This window comes from Hippocampus guttulatus, chromosome 1 (genome assembly GCF_054856545.1).
Source record: "Hippocampus guttulatus isolate MCC_2025c chromosome 1, RoL_Hgut_1.0, whole genome shotgun sequence".
NCBI lineage: Eukaryota > Metazoa > Chordata > Actinopteri > Syngnathiformes > Syngnathidae > Hippocampus > Hippocampus guttulatus.
In genome coordinates, this window is record NC_141261.1 from 31,808,743 (window position 1) to 31,826,890 (window position 18,148).

The following is an 18,148-nucleotide window of genomic DNA, read 5'->3' on the forward strand; positions in this document are numbered from 1 at the left end:
GTTGAGACATTTTTTTTTGAACATCATTTTCCTCCTCACTTTCAAGATAGAACCAAACTCCCCGAAGTTCGGCAACTCTCACATCAAGGTATTTGATGAAAAAAAAAAGTTTTTGTCTCACAACTCGGCTTCCACTTGAGTTTTTGTATCATTTAAAACAGAGAACATTATTTTGCCAACAATTGATGTTCCTGATCAGGTTTACTTCTTTACAGTACTTTGAAGTATAGATAAGATATCCTTTATTTGTCCCACACTGGGGAAATTTACAAGATTTACATTTTTTACATTTACATTTACAAGATACGTACATAGATGTACGTATGTTGGTCAAATGGGCCACTTGGCCAATCATATTTGTATTTTCTGTGATGTCACATGGTCACATGGGCTACACGGCCAATTGGGTTCATGAACACCCGATTTAACATATCTTGGTTCAAGCAGATGATGACCTACACATTTATGCACTTATTTCAGTGACTTTTTTACTTTTTCCTTTGCTTGAATTACGGTTCATATTAAATCCTGTGTATGTGTGAACCTTTAGGAGCCATCGACGGCACACATATCCGCCGAGTTGTGTGTGCCCTGTTGAGTCGCCTCGCTGACTCTATTCAGTCTAATGAGTGTCATTTGTCAAGTGCCTGACAAATGTCCTCCCTCCAGTCTGGAAGACAAGACCTCACCAACTAGGTGTGTGTGTACAGTAAATATTCCCATCCCCGGAAATTCTATGGAAAGGAATATCCTTCACCCGGAATAAAAACCTATGCATTAACATTTTGACTACGATATTACGTGTTACCGGAACTTGCGTAAGCGGAAATTCCACTGCCCGTAACCCGGATGGAGGTTTAATGCCGCGGGAGCTTAAATACACGCAACGCCCACCCGATGCGACGGAAAAGACCCAACGCTGAAACAAGTTTTCACTTCGCGTTTTTCGATCATCAGATTCTAAACGACGACGTGTACGTGAGTTTTTATTGCCGTGCCTTTTACTGTAATTATGAATGATTTTAACTTTATTCACTTACGTCCTGGAGAACGCGGCACTAGCTTAAAAGTAGCACCCACTCCACATGACCGAAGAAACGTGTTCGCTTCGCCGTTTTCATTCATCAGATTCGAAACGAAGACGTGTAAGCGACTTTTTATTGGCGTGCGATTTACTGTAATTGTGAAAGATTTTAACTTTATTCACTTACGTCGTGTAGATCATCGCATCGAAACGTAGAAGAACTGTAACGACTGGAGCGGAGCGAGTGAAATGCATCCGTTTGAGCGAGGCTGGACACAAAGTTAAAAAGATCCAGCAGACACTTGGAGTCGGAAAGACGCAAATCTACGAAACTTTAAAAAACAAGGCATCGATTCAACTCCTGATGACAAGCCACCATCCAGCAAGGAAGCAATGCAAATGGCAACAAAAATCCTTCAGTATGCACAAGAATTACCAGACATCGGTGATCAACGGGACAGTTACTTGCAACTAGCAAGAAAACTGTATGACACGCAGGCAAACATTGTCATAAACCAAAGAATGCATCCAACAAAACAATCCAAAATACAATTTTTTTTCCCAAGACAGAAAAAAATAAACATTAAAATACTGTACGTATTTTACTGTTGTGATTTTTTTGGGATACACCTGTATTGCAGTTTTTGTTATATAAACAGTTTTTGGACAGTATATTTTTGTATTTTATTGATTGTGTTGTTACACGTGCATTTTGTCAACATACTTGCAGGTTCATAAAGGACATGTACCATGCTCATTTCCCAAATGAGGAATTTCTGTTATCAGGACAAATTGGACAGCGCAAACACGAGTCCTTACTAGAGAATATTTACTGTATTGAGTTTTGAGCACAAACTGCGAGGGCATGGGTCTTCAACCCTGTTCCTTGAGCGTCAGTTTCCCGGATGTTTTCCTTCCCACACTGCTGCATTACCCGTGATACAAATTCATCCAGGAAACCGGCGCTCGAGGAACAGGATTGAAGACCCTTGCTCTCGTGCAGTGGTTCTTAACATTCTTAGAGGTACCGAACCAAACCAGTTGATAGGCACATTCGTCGAACCCTTCATTCGTGAAAAATAAAAAAATATTTTTTTTACAAATTCAAGATATTAAAAAATATGCATTTATTCAAAACAGAAAAAAAGTCCTTTGTGCTTTCCCACAGCACTGATTGGACAAGCAATGTAATGTGATCATCTGCAGCCAGTGATGGTCAAGTGGACGTGTCATAACTAATTGACATGATGAGTCGGGTGTATCTTACCCTCCATGGCAGAGGCTTGGTCGAACCCCTGAGATTGATTTACCGAACTCCTGGGGTTCGATCGAACCCAGGTTAAGAACCACTGCTCTAGGGTTTTCACGTTTGACTGTGTAGGTGTACAAGAAATGGACTTGACTGTGTAATTGAAATTATTTTTGTCCATATTCTTCTGCCTGTTTTGCTGCCATTTAAATTTGAAGGTGGCACATAAATATGTGTAGATATTTGAATATATATATATATATATAGTCACGGGGAGGCTGGAGCCTATCCCAGCTGTCTTCAGGCAGTAGGCGGGGGACACCCTGAACCGGTTGCCAGCCAATTGCAGGGCACACACAGACGAACAAGCATCCATGCTCACACTCACACCTACCATGCCATGTTTTGGAATGTGGGAGTACCCGGAGAAAACCCACACAGGCATGGGGAGAACATGCAAACTCCACACAGGAGGGCCAGAGCTGGGATCGAATCAACAACCTATGCAATGAGAGGTCAACGCGCCAACCACTGGGCTGCCCTATATGTTTGTGTGTGTGTGTATATACATACACACACACACACACACACACACACACACACATACAGTGTATATATATATATATATATATATATATATATAAACATATACACACACACACATATATATACACACACACATAAATATATATGCCGGCTGGATAGCTCAGTTGGTAAGGCATCGGTTTGGCGTACGGGAGATGGTGGTTCGAATCCCGCTTGGGGCAAAAAAAAAAAGAGTGTGGGTCGTTGGGCGTTACAGCACATAACACCATCCAGTGTGGCGTTACTTCGAAACCCACAGTCACGGTTGACCACGAAACAACTAGTAGCTCAGTGTTCCAACATCCACAAATGGCAACTGCTGTCATAACTTGAGATTGATGAGCTACAACGCAGATTCCATGGTGAAGGGCCCCAGGCTGCCAGATCAGAGGAGGAGGTCATACCAGAGATTGGGAGGCAAGCCCCAATGAATGCAGATGATGAGATTGGAAGGCCAGCCCCAATGAATGAAATCATTGAGATCATGGCGAGAATGAAAGCTGGGCAACCTAGAAATCGATTACAACGGCTATGTGAAGTACCACCTGAAAGTCTCATGGAAAGTGTGAATGCAGCACTGAGGGCGATCCCTACCGTAACGATTACGGAAACCAATGAGCTGAAATACGCTTCAGCATCAGTGATCCTAGAGATGCTTGGATATAAGAGCAAACATGAAAGCCTTGAGACACGTTACCCACCATGGAAAAGATGGTTAGAGGCTAAGATCAAGGCGGCTCGGAAAGATGTGAGTCAATTGACGGAGGCCCAGAGAGGTGTGATGAAAAGGCCGATAACCGAGAGGTACATCCAGATGACCTTACCTGAAGCACTCGAAACTGCCAAACAAACCTAAAGCGGTACACGAAAGAGAATGAGGCCAGACGAATAAACAGGCTGTTCGCAACACAACCTGCAAAAGTGTACACTCAGTGGCAGGGTCCAAACAACAGAGCTGACCCACCAAGACTGAAACTGAAAGGTACTGGAAAGGCATATGGGAGAAGGAGGTTGCACATAACAGCAGTGCACAATCCCCTGAGAGAGGACACAGCAACCTCCTTGAACAGAACCCAGTTACCATAACAGTGGCATACATACAGGAAAGAGTCTCAGATATGAAAAACTGGACAGCACCAGGCCCGGACATGGTCCACACCTACTGGCTAAAGAAACTCACAGCACTCCATGAGCGCCTAGCAGCACAAATGAACCAGCTGCTGAGGAATGGGACTCACCCAGGATGGCTAACCGAAGGGCGAACGATCCTGATCATGAAGGATCCCTCAAATGGTGCAGTCCCATCCAACTATCGGCCAATAACCTGTCTCTCCACAACATGGAAGCTCATGTCAGGCATCATTGCGGACATGTGGACACATGGATCAATACATGAGCGAAGCACAGAAGGGCATTGGTAGAGATACCAAAGGAGCCAAACATCAGCTCCTGGTTGACAGAACAGTCGCACAAGACTGCAGGTCCCGACATATCAATCTGTGCACAGCCTGGATTGATTACAAGAAAGCCTATGCCACATACATGGATCACTGAATGCTTGGAGTTGTATCAGGTGAACAGGACCCTAAGAGCCTTCGTTGCGAACTCGATGAGGATGTGGAAAACCACACTTGAAGCCACTTACCCAAGTGTCCATCAAATGTGGCATATACCAACAGCACTCTCCCCACTGCTGTTCTGCATAGGACTGAACCCCCTAAGCCACAGGTGTCGAACTCCGGTCTGGGAGGGCCGCTGTCCTGCATGTTTTCAAAATCTCCCTGTTGCAACACACCTGATTCAAATGATCAGATCATCAGCAAGCTCTGCGGGAGCCTGACATTGAACTTGTTCATTTGAATGAGGTGTGTTGAAACAGGGAGACTTGGAAAACATGCAGCACAGTGGCCCTCCAGGACCTGAGTTTGACACCCCTGCCCTATGGATACCGCCTCAGAAATGGAGCTACGATCAGTCACCTCCTCTACATGGATGACATAAAGCTGTACGCTAAGAGCGAAAGGGACATAGACTCCCTGATCCACACAACCAGGATCTACAGCAGCGACATCGGGATGTCATTCGGGCTTGAGAAATGTAGTCGGATGGTGACTAAGAGAGGAACGATAGTCCGCACTGAAGGGGTCTCACACCCTGAAGGAACAATAGCAGACATTGAGGACAGCTACAAGTACCTCGATATACCACAAGCCAATGGCAACCTCGAACTGGCAACAAGGAAAGCGGCTACGGCCAAATACCTCCAGCGAGTGAGGCAAGTCCTAAGAAGCCAGCTCAATGGCAAGAATAAGACCCGGGCAATAAACAGCTACGCCGTGCCAGTGATCAGATACCCTGCAGGAATAATAAGGTGGCCAAAGGAAGAGATTCAGACCACAGATGTTAAGACCCGAAAGCTCCTAACCATGCATGGAGGGTTCCATCCCAAATCCAGCACCCTGAGACTGTACGCAAGCCGAAAGGAAGGAGGCCGGGGACTAGTGAGTGTGAGAGCCACTGTCCAGGATGAAACATCCAAGCTCCATGAATACATCAAGGAGAAGGCTCCAATGGATAACGTACTCAGAGAATGTCTCAGACAATGGGGAACAGAGGATGAGGCGCTGGAAGAGGGACCATCATGGGAGGACAAACCTCCGGACCATAACTGAAGTGGCTGATCTCAAAAAGTCCTATCAGTGGCTAGAAAGGGCTGGCCTGAAGGACAGCACAGAGGCACTCATCCTGGCTGCTCAGGAGCATGCCCTGAGCACCAGAGCCATTGAGGCCCAGATGTACCACACCAGACAAGACCCAAGGTGTAGGTTGTGCAAAGAGGCACCTGAGACGATCCAAAACAAAACTGCAGGGTGTAAGATGCTGGCAGGGAAAGCCTACATGGAACGCCATAACCAGGTGGCTGGCATAGTCTACCGAAACATCTGTGCGGAGTATGGACTGGAAACCCCAAGGTCAAAATGGGAAACACCTCCAAAGGTGGTGGAGAATGACAGAGCGAAGATCCTGTGGGACTTCCAGATCCAGACTGACAAGATGGTAATGGCGAACCAACCAGATATCGTGATCATAGATAAAGGGCAGAGGAAAGCCGTTGTAGTGGATGTAGCGGTCCCAAGTGATGGAAACATCAGAAGGAAGGAACACGAGAAACTCGAGAAATACCAAGGGCTCAGAGAGGAGCTGGAGAGAGCCTGGAAGGTAAAGGTGACAGTCTTGCCTGTGGTGGTCGGAGCACTCGGGGCAGTGACCCCCAAACTAGATGAGTGGTTGCAACAGATCCCGGGATCAACATCAGACATCTCAGTCCAGAAATGTGCAGTGCTGGGAATAGCATGGATACTGCGCAGAACCCTCAAGCTTCCTGGCCTCTGGTAGCTGAATGAGGGACGGACACCACCTGATGGGTGAGATGAGGATTTTATTATATATATATATATATATATATATATATATATTCATTCATCTTCCGAGCCGCTTCATCCTCACTCGGGTCGCAGGGGGTGCTGGAGCCCATCCCAGCTGTCTTCGGGCACCCCGAATTGGTTGCCAGCCAATCGCAGGGCACACAGAGACAAACAACCATGCACGCCCACACTCACACCTAGGGACAATTTAGAGTGTCCAATCTGGAATTGAACCCGGTACCTCTGAACTGTTAAGTCGACGTGCTAACCACTGGACTACCGGGCCACCCTATACATATATATACATGTGTGTATATGCTGCAATTTCATCGAATTAAAAATGTACAAATATTTATGAGTTATTCCTTCAACTACCGTGAGCCATCAGTTTAACACTATTAATTTCAAAGTAAATTTCTTGCGTCACTGAAACGCTGTATGTTATTTTCCATCACCAGACGCAGAACCAGTTTTTGAGCAAAGCTCGATGGTCTATATTTAAAAAAAAAAACATTCATAGAGGAAGAAATACAACAGCTTCCAAATATTGACGAGGCTATGTCTGAGGATGAGTACATCGCTAAGAGAAGCTATGCAGAGAGGCTGAAAAACCAGTTCTCTGCTAACGACTCTGCATCTGTATGGAATGGCCTGAAAGCAATCACTAACTATAGAATGCCATCCCCCCAAACAGTGAACAATAAGGGTCTTGCTAATGAACTAAACATGTTTTTCTGCCGATTTGAAAAGGACACCCCCATTTCCCACACACACCCACCTCTACCAGAAACTACTCTATCTACCCCTCCACCCTCTTTTTCTCCACTACAGATCCACGAACAGGACGTGAGACGGCTCTTCAAGCAGCAGAAGATAAAGAAAGCTGCGGGGCCCGACAAAGTGTCCCCCTCCTGCCTGAAAGTCTGCGCTGACCAGCTGGCTCCGGTCTTCACACAAATCTTCAACAGATCTCTGGAGCTGTGTGAGGTCCCATCCTGCTTCAAACAGTCTACCATCATCCCAGTTCCCAAGAAATCGGCAACATCGGAACTGAACGACTATAGGCCTGTCGCCCTGACGTCTGTGGTCATGAAGTCCTTTGAACGCCTTGTGCTGAACCACCTAAAGAACGTCACCAGACCCCTGCTGGACCCTCTCCAGTTTGCCTACCGGGCAAACAGGTCTGTGGAAGACGCAGTCAACATAGGTCTGCACTACATCCTCGAGCACCTCGACAGCACAGGGACCTATGCAAGGATTCTGTTTGTGGATTTCAGCTCTGCGTTCAACACCATCATCCCGGAACTCTTCATCCCCAAACTTCTCCACCTCGGTGTGTCCCCTACGATCTGCCAGTGGATCCTCAGCTTCCTGACGGGACGGACACAACAGGTGAGACTGGGAGCAACAACATCATCAATACGCACCACCAGCACTGGAGCCCCACAGGGATGTGTCCTCTCTCCACTGCTCTTCTCTCTCTACACAAACGATTGCACCTCAACAGATCCAGCTGTCAAACTGATAAAGTTCGCAGACGACACCACGGTCATCGGTCTCATCAAAGACGGCGACGAGTCTGCGTACCGCCAACAAGTGGAGCAGCTGGAGCTCTGGTGCAGCCGACACAACCTCGGGCTGAACACGCTCAAGACTGTAGAGATGATCGTGGACTTCAGGAAACAATCTTCTCCACAGTTGCCCCTCACACTATCCAACTGCCCTGCGTCAACCGTCGAGACCTTCAAGTTCCTGGGAATCACAGTCTCCCAGGACATGAAGTGGGAAGTCAACACCATCTCCATCCTGAAAAGGGCCCGGCAGAGGATGTACTTCCTGAGGCTGCTGAGGAAGCATGGCCTGCCACAGGAGGTGCTACGACAGTTCTACACGGCAGTCATCGAATCAATCCTGTGTTCTTCCATCACGGTTTGGTTTGGGGCCGCCACAAAAAAGGACAAAATCCGACTTCAACGGACAGTTAGGACGGCGGAAAAAATCGTTGGCACCGCCCTACCCACTCTTGAGGACTTGCACACTGCAAGAATCAAGACAAGGGCACGGAAAATCCTCCTGGATCCCCCGCACCCTGCCCACCACCTTTTCCAGCTACTCCCCTCAGGCAGACGCTACAGATCCATGCGCACCAAATCCAGTAGACACTTAAACAGCTTCTTCCCTCTAGCCATTAACTCCTTAAACAGTCACTGACGTAGTCACTCTTCTTGTACTACAAATACTGCTACTGGTTACTCTAAAATGGTTCAATGATTTGTTGTTTACGATGATACTAATGCAGCGTGTTATACCGGAGACACATTCCTTGTGTGTTACACATACTTGGCCAATAAAGATGATTCTGATTCTGATTCTGATTCTGAGTAGTCGTTGGATGGCTTTGCTGACATCGAGTCTGAGCGTGCAGTCACTCCCTTCGACGAAGAGGACCCGTCTCGCTTTACATCCCACACAGTGTAAACTGTTTACTTCACTGTAAACTCAGGAGTTCAGCCAGGAAAAACGACTGATTGGGAACCATGCGGATGATAAGGTTGAAAATTGTGAATGATAAAATAGTATTTAAAAAGAAATAAATAAAGCACAACAATGTGTAAAACATAATAGAGCTCTGGACATTGACGACACACATCCCACAATTCCCAATGCTCAATGTGACAGTTTGGCAAGGTAGAAAAGTTGTTGCTAAATTGAGGAAATGCCACACTTTTGTAGATTGTGTCACAACTAGAGGGGAGAAAAGAAGGGGAGAGCATTCCATAAGCTACCAAAACAAGAACCAGGACAGTGCCGGCATTTGGCTCCTCTTGCCTGCTGTTTTCTAGTGCCAGGGAGGCTGCCTCCGTTGCACCCATGGTGGTCCTCCCCATCTGCCATTGCGATTGTTGTTGATAGTCCATTGCAAGTCCTTTGCCTGCCCCTGCTACTAACCTGCCAACATGACTTTATGAACAAATGTGCGTGGGGATCAGTCACATGATGTCTGGAGCTCTGTATCGGGAACTTCTACTTCGGGAGTATCTGAAAATTGTCATAGTATATTGTGCGGGTGTGGATGCTGCAATAACATTGAGTGAATATTAAATAAATGACAGAATAATGTGGAATGTAATCCCTTCCAAAAGGCCCCCCTCAAGCCGCCTCTGTGTACTGCAGTGGCATGTCAATGACAGAAATTATAGCAGAATAATCTCAAACTATTACGACTTCCAATAGGCCCGCTCTAAGGCCACAATATTGTACAGAATTGCCTGCGGGTTGGTCAACTCATGGCAATAATATGACGTGATTGATACAAAAATCTATGTTTTTGTTTTAATTCTTATAGGCTCTTGACTTCTGTAGCCTCTTGGCTCAAGCCCAGGTAAACCCATTTTTAAAGCGGACCTTCTTGCCTACACCTATGAACCTCTCGCCACCCCACTCAGATTCTCTCCCCCGGCTTCCACTTTAAACCACAATAAACATTGTGCACGCAAACCTGCTTTATCCTGTATCTGCTTTGGGGTCCTCTTCCCACACCACAAACCCAAAAATAAAGTAATAAATTGCTTTTTGTTGCCTCATTCTTACCACGCTGTCAGAGAGAAATACACTGCTCTGTACATTTTTATCCTAGCTGATTTTGGGCAAAGAACACCAGTCAACTGCTGCCCTTCTTGTTTGCAATAAAGATTCAGATGTTCAGAGGCTCTGACATCTACCTATAACATGAACACTGAATCCAGTAAAGTGACTGTGCTATTACTCTACCATAAATTGACTTATGTAAATTTTTGGTGGCCTCTCCAAGATTTCTGCTGTAAGAGAAACATCCATTCATTCTCGGCACCGCTTATCCTCAATAGGGTTGCTGAAGCCTATCTTGCCCTGACTTTGAGCAAGAGGTGTGATCGACTGGCACAAATAGACAGAACCATTCACACTCACTAACCGTTTAGAGCAGGAGTGCCCAACCAGTCGATCATTGTCCGTGGGTAGAAGGCGAACTGCTCCCAAGTTGACCGCGACGAGTGTAGAAGGAGAAAGAGGAGAGAAAAAAAAGTTTGTGTGTGTGCACGTTATATATTTACCGGTAGTTAATCTACACCAGGGGTCCCCAACCTTTTTTGCCCCACGGACCGGTTTATGTCAGACAATATTTTCAGAGACCGGCATTTAAGGTGTGGCGGAAATAATACAACAAAATAATATGCCTGTCTTCCTCAACTGGCGGACCGTGATCCACGACCGGACCGCCGACCTCCTCTGTCCGGACCCTCGGCAAAATGTATAAAATAATAATTTATAAAGTGATTTTTACGTTATACATTTTATATTTGTGGACTACAATCTGCGCATTACCGCGATCGCTTGTTAAAATTATCCGTTGTATTCTTTGCGTGCACTAACAGATGTAATGCAGAGGACCACGGCAGCGCGACTTTGTGTGTATAATGTTTGACTCACTGGATACCCTGGCTGAGCAGGGCATGTCGGCGATAACGATGCGCTGATTGGCTCCTCTGAACTGAAGGTGTGCCCATACATAAGCGTCAGCACGCGTCTATCCTAATACACATGCATTCAAAATGGATGATTGTGTCAGGAAACAGACGCATGCGCGACGCCACAGTGTGCCCACAGCTTCAGCCCAGGAGAGCCGCACACAGACAATTAGACAAGACGAATCGCGGGAGGTTTCGATCGTGTGCAGTTTTGCTCCCGTCTACCCGGGGATCTTTGCAGCTGTTTAACAGCAGAACACCGCAACATGGTAAATGAACATCCCAATGGTGTCCTCAAATAATATTTGCATGCCTCAGACATTGCATTCACCTTTAGTGGAAGAACAGCACTGCACATTCCTGTGCTCCCTTGTGTCAGTATTTAAAATGGTTCTTAACTCCTCTTCTGATATATTTTTCAGTGATTTCAGAGGGGATGTGAAAAGGGGAATTGTACAAATGAAACGGATATTTTTGTTTTCACGTTTAGTATTTATTTTGGTAAAATTAGTATTTTGTTTTGTTTTTGTTAAATTAAGGGGAAAAAAAGACAACTACTGTTTAACAAAGTTAAAGTAAAAATGACTTGTTTCCCTAAAAGGGCTATTTCTATTATTAAGCAGGCACAACTTAACAAAATAAGAGTTCCTGTGCCTCAACACAATACCTCTCATTATTTGCTATGTACTGGCAAAGTGAATAATTGTTATTTTCATGCACCCCATTATTGGTTGGTTGTGAGGAGTGTTGATTTGTATAAGCTTGGCTTGACCATACTGTAATATCTGTTTCTTGTATTTGTGTGACGTCATAGGGAGGGGAGGAGCCAGGTTGGGGGAATATTGGCTCCGGTAGTGAGTCTGAGTGAGGAGCGCATGGGCGTGAGTTGTGGCTAACAGCAACTCCTTTGAATGCGTGTGTTTATTACTTATTTTGTTATTAAAAATGATTAATAGTATCAGCGACTGCGAGCATCCTTCTCTCCGCTACTGAAGGGCATTACAATACTAAATGGGCATATAGCCCTGCTCCCCATGACCGCCGTGCATGGGACCGGACCTTGGTCTTATTAAAAAAAAAAAAAAAGTGGACCGACAGCATTTCTAGTTGAGGACCACTGTAATATGCTATGAGCTGCATGAAAACCGTGGCGTTTTCGAAATATAATAACAATAAACACAAGGAGCTATAATCTGGCCGCAACACTCTGATCGCGATGGTAATGTTTAATGCATTCAAAATACGATACAATGCAAATTCAAAGTGCATGAAAATGATGACTCACCACAGACCCGAGCTTGATTTTCTGCAACCAGACGGTCCCATCTCGTGGGAGTAGGAGACAATGACACCTCAAGTGTGTGTTTTATGTCCAGTCTACTTCGTAATTTTGTTTTAGTCGCCGTTGCTGCAGAAACCCCCCGCCTCACACAGGTAGCATGTCGGAAATAGCAACAGTGCTATTGTGGCGATCTCAGAATATTCAGCCGTAACTTTAATCCAGTTGTCTCAAACGTCCTTTTAAGGCCGCCGTCATTTGCGATCTCCAGCAGTTTTTTAACTAATTGTTTTAAGTCTTTTTTTTTTTAGCGTAATCGGTCACGTGACGCAGAAGCGTAGTTTGACGCATGACAGAGACGGATGTAACGGAGAATCCGGTAATTTTTCAAAATAAAACACACTTTCGTATTCCGAAATAAATAAAACGGAATTAAGGCAAGTTCTTTCTGGGCGGTGTTGGAGGATGATCAAACAGGGGGAAGTGTGTTGTTGTCGACACGGCGGGATCCCTTGACCGTTCTCCACTTCCCCAGGTCCTCCGCGTGTTCGTTTGATTCGGGCTGAGTTGATGTGCAAAAGTCAGAGGCTGGAAATGGAGAAGTTCTTGCAAGATGTTTTACTGAACGTTCAGGGCACAACACGAATCGATTCGGGCTCCTGTGAGTCTCAGATTTCATCAGGAAGCCCCGAGCAACTACAGTCACACGTACATATAGGCATAGTATGTTAATTATATTAATTTAGGGGCGGGCAGTCCTTCCCCTTATGTAAAAATCAGAAACAAAGAAAGGTCAATGTAGTTCAATCTTGGCATTCTGACAAAGTACAGACCATATCTCGAGACAAGAGTTCCTCCTCTAGGGACCTTGACAGCCTTCAGGAACTTTCCCAAGGTGGGAGACGCAAAAGAAAACACTTGGAGGGCTGTTAATCACTCAAGGGGAGATAGGACCCCAGCTTCAAACTACATTCTTTGTTTGAAGTAGCGGATGTTCAGGACAGAGACCTAATAGTCAAGGTCGACCTGTCTATGATACAAAGTTTTAAGCTAAACATATATCATAGGTGATATCTTCAATGGCCTGGTACCAAATGCCCTGCGGACCGGTATCGGTCTGCGGACCGGCCGTTGGGGACACCTGATCTACACTACAACCCCCACAAAAAAAAAAAAAAAAAAAGGTCCATCACAGACTTCAAAACTAGATCTTGGACCCAAAAAGTTGCGACACCCCCGATTTTACAGTCTTCAAATAACCTACCATGCATTTATTGAGAACATAGAAAGAAACCAGAGCACCCGGAGAATATCCACACAGGCAGAGGGAGAACATGTAAACTCTCCACAGGAAAGCTGGAGGCCGAATTTAAATCCACAATTTCAGAACTGTAAGACCACTGTGCCGCCATAAGAGAAACATTGAAAGCTAAATTTTAGCTTCACTGTTGTTAGGTTCAGATCAAATGGCGTTTCTCACCTGCGTTTGTTCGCAGGGTGACGACAAGGGGTTGCCTCACACAGAGAAGAGGAGGCGCCCTTTGAACATCACTAGCCAATTAGGTGGCCGGTGGTTTTGCTGAAGTTCTCAGCTCATACTAAATGCAAGCTTGGTCCAGAATTAACTTTAATTCTGTAAACAAGTTAATACACTCACCACCATCACCACCTCATTTTTGACTCGGTCTCAGCCGGTATTCAAAGCTGGCTGTGTTGTATAGCTCCCAGTGGCCGCGGATTTCAATTACAGTAATCCCTCGTTTATCGCGGGGGTTTACGTTCCAAAAAGAACCCGTGATAAGTGAAATCCGTGAAGTAAGATTTATTAAAAAAAAAAGCAAAAAAATGTGAGAGGGAAGAAATTTCAAATGTGCTGTATGTTTCACATACAGCACATTTGACAATAAAGTTGTACTTGGTACTTGATATCCAGCTTTATTTTTTACCGTTATTATACAATACTGAACTATGTACACCAGGGGTGCCCATTACGTCGATCCTGATCTACCGGTAGATCTAAAACAGGTCCCAAGTAGATCCGAAGAGTGTCGAGGAGAAAAAAAACAAACAACCATTTGTGTGTCTTTGTACATGTTAGTAATATATTTTTTTGTGTTAATGTACGCTGCACCATAATCATCCTATCAGTCTCCTTTTCACAAAATAAATATTTAAAAAATAAAATAAAGCAGGTAAATCTTGAATTTATGGTGGCGCGTGATGACGTCACCGGAAGTTGTTTGCGCTCAGCTGTCTGCAATTGCAGCTTGTGATCAGAGCTGTTGCGCTCTATCTTTTAACGACATTATTCTCATTCAGAGTTTGCTTTGTGTACAATTCACCGAGGGCAAAGAATAGGAACCTAGGAGGGCCCAGGGAAGCACTTTAAAACGGTACGTGTGAGCTACGATAGTTAACAGGCTGCAAAAGTGCACATGCCTCAGTTTCAGGCTGTTTCTCATCATGGCGTGTGTGTGTGCGTGTGCGTGTACGTGTACGTGTGCGTGTACGTGTACGTGTGCGCGTACGCGTGCGTCGGTAAGGGTAGATCCCGTGAGGTTAGTTGATCGAAAAGTAGATCGTTGGTCCAAAAGGTTTGGGCACCCCTGATGTACACAATGCAGAGGCGATTGCTCTAAGACTGCAAGGGAAGCTCAGCTTCCCCTAAAATGTCAAAATGTAAGTGATCAAATATATGTGCGTACGTACAATTGTGTGGATATGTCATTGACTAAATATGTGCTCAGCTTTTCTGCATGATGATTGGATGATCCGCCTGAGGCTGAATCTCTTTTTGATTGACAGCAAAATGAGCCAATCACCGATCTTATGGTGAAGGCATACCTTTCCTTATAAATGAAAGGACCCATTTTATGATGTAGGCCGAAATTGAGTTTCCCCTCCTTAACAGACCAGCATCCGCCACTGATACAATGAAACCAAAGGACCAAAAATTTGCAAAGGTAAATTTGGCAAGCTGTACAGAGACGAGGTGTGGAGACTGTAGCCAATCAGGATGCAGAGCACAATTCACTGTTTTAAAAAAAAAATTTTAAAAAACTGCACTCAAAAAATCCGTGTAACAGCAAAGCCGCGGAAGGTGAACCGCATTATAGCGAGGGATTACTGTATTACATTGTGTATTTCACCACGTTGTGTGTGTGTGTGCGTGTGCGCGCGCACGTGTGTGTGTGTGTGTGTGTGTGATTGTGTACGCGCTGCTGTGTTTGTGACTTACTGGATACATTGTCGATGCCGATTGGCTGTCTTATGATGTGATGCAACAAAAAGTTCACATTTCCAAAGGCAAATGAGTGGACTAATATGGGTGCTCACCTGCCATCGTGTTGCAACAAAAGTGTTATCTGACTGCATTGACTTATTATGTAATTGAGCCACGAGAAACAATCAAATTATATTCACTTTGACCGCAGTGTTAAGTTCAAGGCTTTCTTTCTAAGTACCTCTGATGTCTTGATTTTATGACTGCAACCAAACTAATTCATGTAGCTTTGCATGAACTCCCCCCCCCCCCCCGCCCCCCATCTACTGGCCGGTATTTTGGTTTTTGAGTGGTGGTGGTGGTGTGTCACCAGTGACAAGATCACTTTCAGTGGCTGATCTATCCTCTGTTGATGGTGTGCAGCTAGGAATGGAGCCGTCCAGGTGTCTTGCCTTTGTGCCCTCAGTTTCCAATCAATGCGACTTTGAAATTGAGAAGAGCAATTTACAAGGGAGCAATCAAATGCTGCACAGTGAGAGTCGTCGTTGACCCCGGGCGTCTGTGAGGAAATATTGCACACTACTAAGCCACCATGGGCTGGAAAAGTCAATTACGATCAAAGCTATCTTGCTGTTTTAAAGGCAAAATTCACATTTTAAAGCACTTCAAACAATGGAGGAAATGGCCGACCTTTACCTCCACACTTAATTTTGCCTGATACAGCGTTTTCTCATATTGATCGAGGCTCTTGAGTGGAGGTGGAGATGGAGTGAATGGATAACTCTGCTTTATCAACTGTGGTCTCTTCTAAGCATATGGAGTTCCGTTTTTCATTGTTTTCTAGAAATTACAACCAAGATTTATTAGCATGGGGAAAATGCAGTGGCAGTTATTCGTAATCAATACTAAAGCCATTCAGAGAGCAACTGTGTGGGCCTTAACGCCTCTAAAAATCACGACATACATGTGTTTCATTGCGTTTATTAAATTCAGGGACTCTTTTTATGATAAAACTAACACATTGAGTATTAGTTTTAACCGCATCGTAAAAAAAACGGCAGTTTTATTAGGAACTAGTAGTAGACAGTGCAGGAAGTCATTTCGGCGGGCCCCCCCCCCCTCTTTTTTGGGCTGTAAAATGTAAAGGTTAAGCAGATTTCAGGGGGCGGGGGTTGGATGGACATGAATAAAATTGTTTCTGGGCAATGTCTTTTTGATGGTCTAACATTATTATTTCAAAAATGAGAACGAATGAAACTGGCCTGACAAAAATAATGATACCCTGAACTTCAAACTCTATTTTGTTGCATAACCGTATGAGTGAATCACTGCAATTGAATGGTTCGTGTAAATCTCGATGAGACTTGCGCACCTATCGCAAGGTGTTTTGGCCCACTTTGTATGGGCAAACTACTCCAGCTGTCTTAGTTTTGAAATATGTCTTCTATAATATCGACTGTATGTTTCCAATCGCTCCACGGATTGTCACTATAATCACTTTGATTCTCTCCTCGTTCATCTATAACTGCTTCAAACAACAAAAGGGGTGTTCACATGGCAACTTTTACTCGGTGTAGCACCGGGGCTACCTCCGTAGAGCGTTCACACGTACAAAGTTAGCCCGGTGTAGCCCCTGAAAACAGCTTACACCGGAGCAAATTTAACCTTGCTCAGGAGGTGGTTTAAAAATTTACCCCGGAGTAAATGCTCGTTTGCGAGGCAGCACCGATATAAAATGGTACTTGTGAACGCTACAGGGGTTGACTCACTAGTATGGGAAGAGTTGATTACATACGGGTAGAATGCGTTGCTTTCGTGCTCTGTTGTACTTCCGTCATCTTTCCTTTTGTAGGAGACTGGACTGTCTCGGAGTTGTTTGTGTAGTTTGTTCCTTTGTTGTGTTGACAACCGCCCCCATAGAATTTGTTTTGTGATTTCCTCTCTTGATTTTCTGTTTGGCGCATTATGTTTGCTTTTCTGAGTGTCATTGAAGGCTTCGTTGATTTACGTTTTCGGGGGTGGTCCTTGAACACCTCTCGAGCAGAAGGCACGGAGACAGAGAAGGAAGTGTCTTTAGTTGCTTGAGTTAAACAAATGAAATGTATGTTTTAAAAAGAACCAACATGGCAGCTCTCTTTGTTTCAGAGCTGCAACACTTTCTCTCTCTCATCCTTTTAAGTTGTCTGATAGACCACAGGAGAAGTATGTCTGGAGAAGTATAAACCATGGTTTTTCCATATGTCACAAACAAGGCGGGGAAAAGGAAGTACACTTTACGCATGTGCATGTTTTATTTCCTTATTATCATATTGCATGGCCGCAGAAACTGCCGTGTGAACGCAAGTGGGGCTGCACCGGGGTTAAAGCGCTTCTCTTTAGTAAGCAGCTTTGTACGTGTGAACGCTCCACAAAATTTACACCGGTGTAAGATATATTGCAACAAAATACATCGGTGCAGCACCGATGCAAATGTGTGCCATGTGACCACCCCTGTCACGTTGCGCCCGAAGCGACAGAGTAATCGCTTCGTGCGCAACACACTGGGAATAAATGGATCACCGAAATAGCAGGCACAGAAAGGAACTTTGTCACAGAAATAATATTTATTACAACAAAAAACCCCGGTCTAAACGGAAAACAGAAAGCGCTGGTTAAAAACGAAAACCAGGAAATAATAACGAGACAACAGAAAACGCTTGCGAAAAAACGGCAAGGAGAAGATTAAGCAAATACTATAATTACACACGAGATATCCAGGGATGCAACGATTTTCAATCGTCTTAACGTAATGTTCGAATCGAGAAGGTATAGGCAACAGCAATGGCACGGCGTGGAATACTCCGGCAGTGAGTCGACTG

At 44.8% G+C, this 18,148-nt stretch overlaps 1 long non-coding RNA gene across 7 annotated transcripts in view; it reads right to left on the reverse strand.

Annotated features, from left to right (window-relative positions):
- LOC147211355 (uncharacterized) overlaps positions 1-12,401 on the reverse strand; it is a 148,953-nt gene extending 136,552 nt beyond the window's left edge. For all 7 annotated transcript variants that reach the window (XR_015102547.1, XR_015102545.1, XR_015102543.1 and 4 more), the window contains exons 1-2: positions 12,074-12,401; positions 10,236-10,290 (exon numbers count right to left, since the gene is read on the reverse strand). This is a non-coding gene — a long non-coding RNA (uncharacterized LOC147211355). The remainder of the gene's footprint in view (positions 1-10,235; positions 10,291-12,073) is intronic.
- Positions 12,402-18,148: the final 5,747 nt, after the last annotated feature.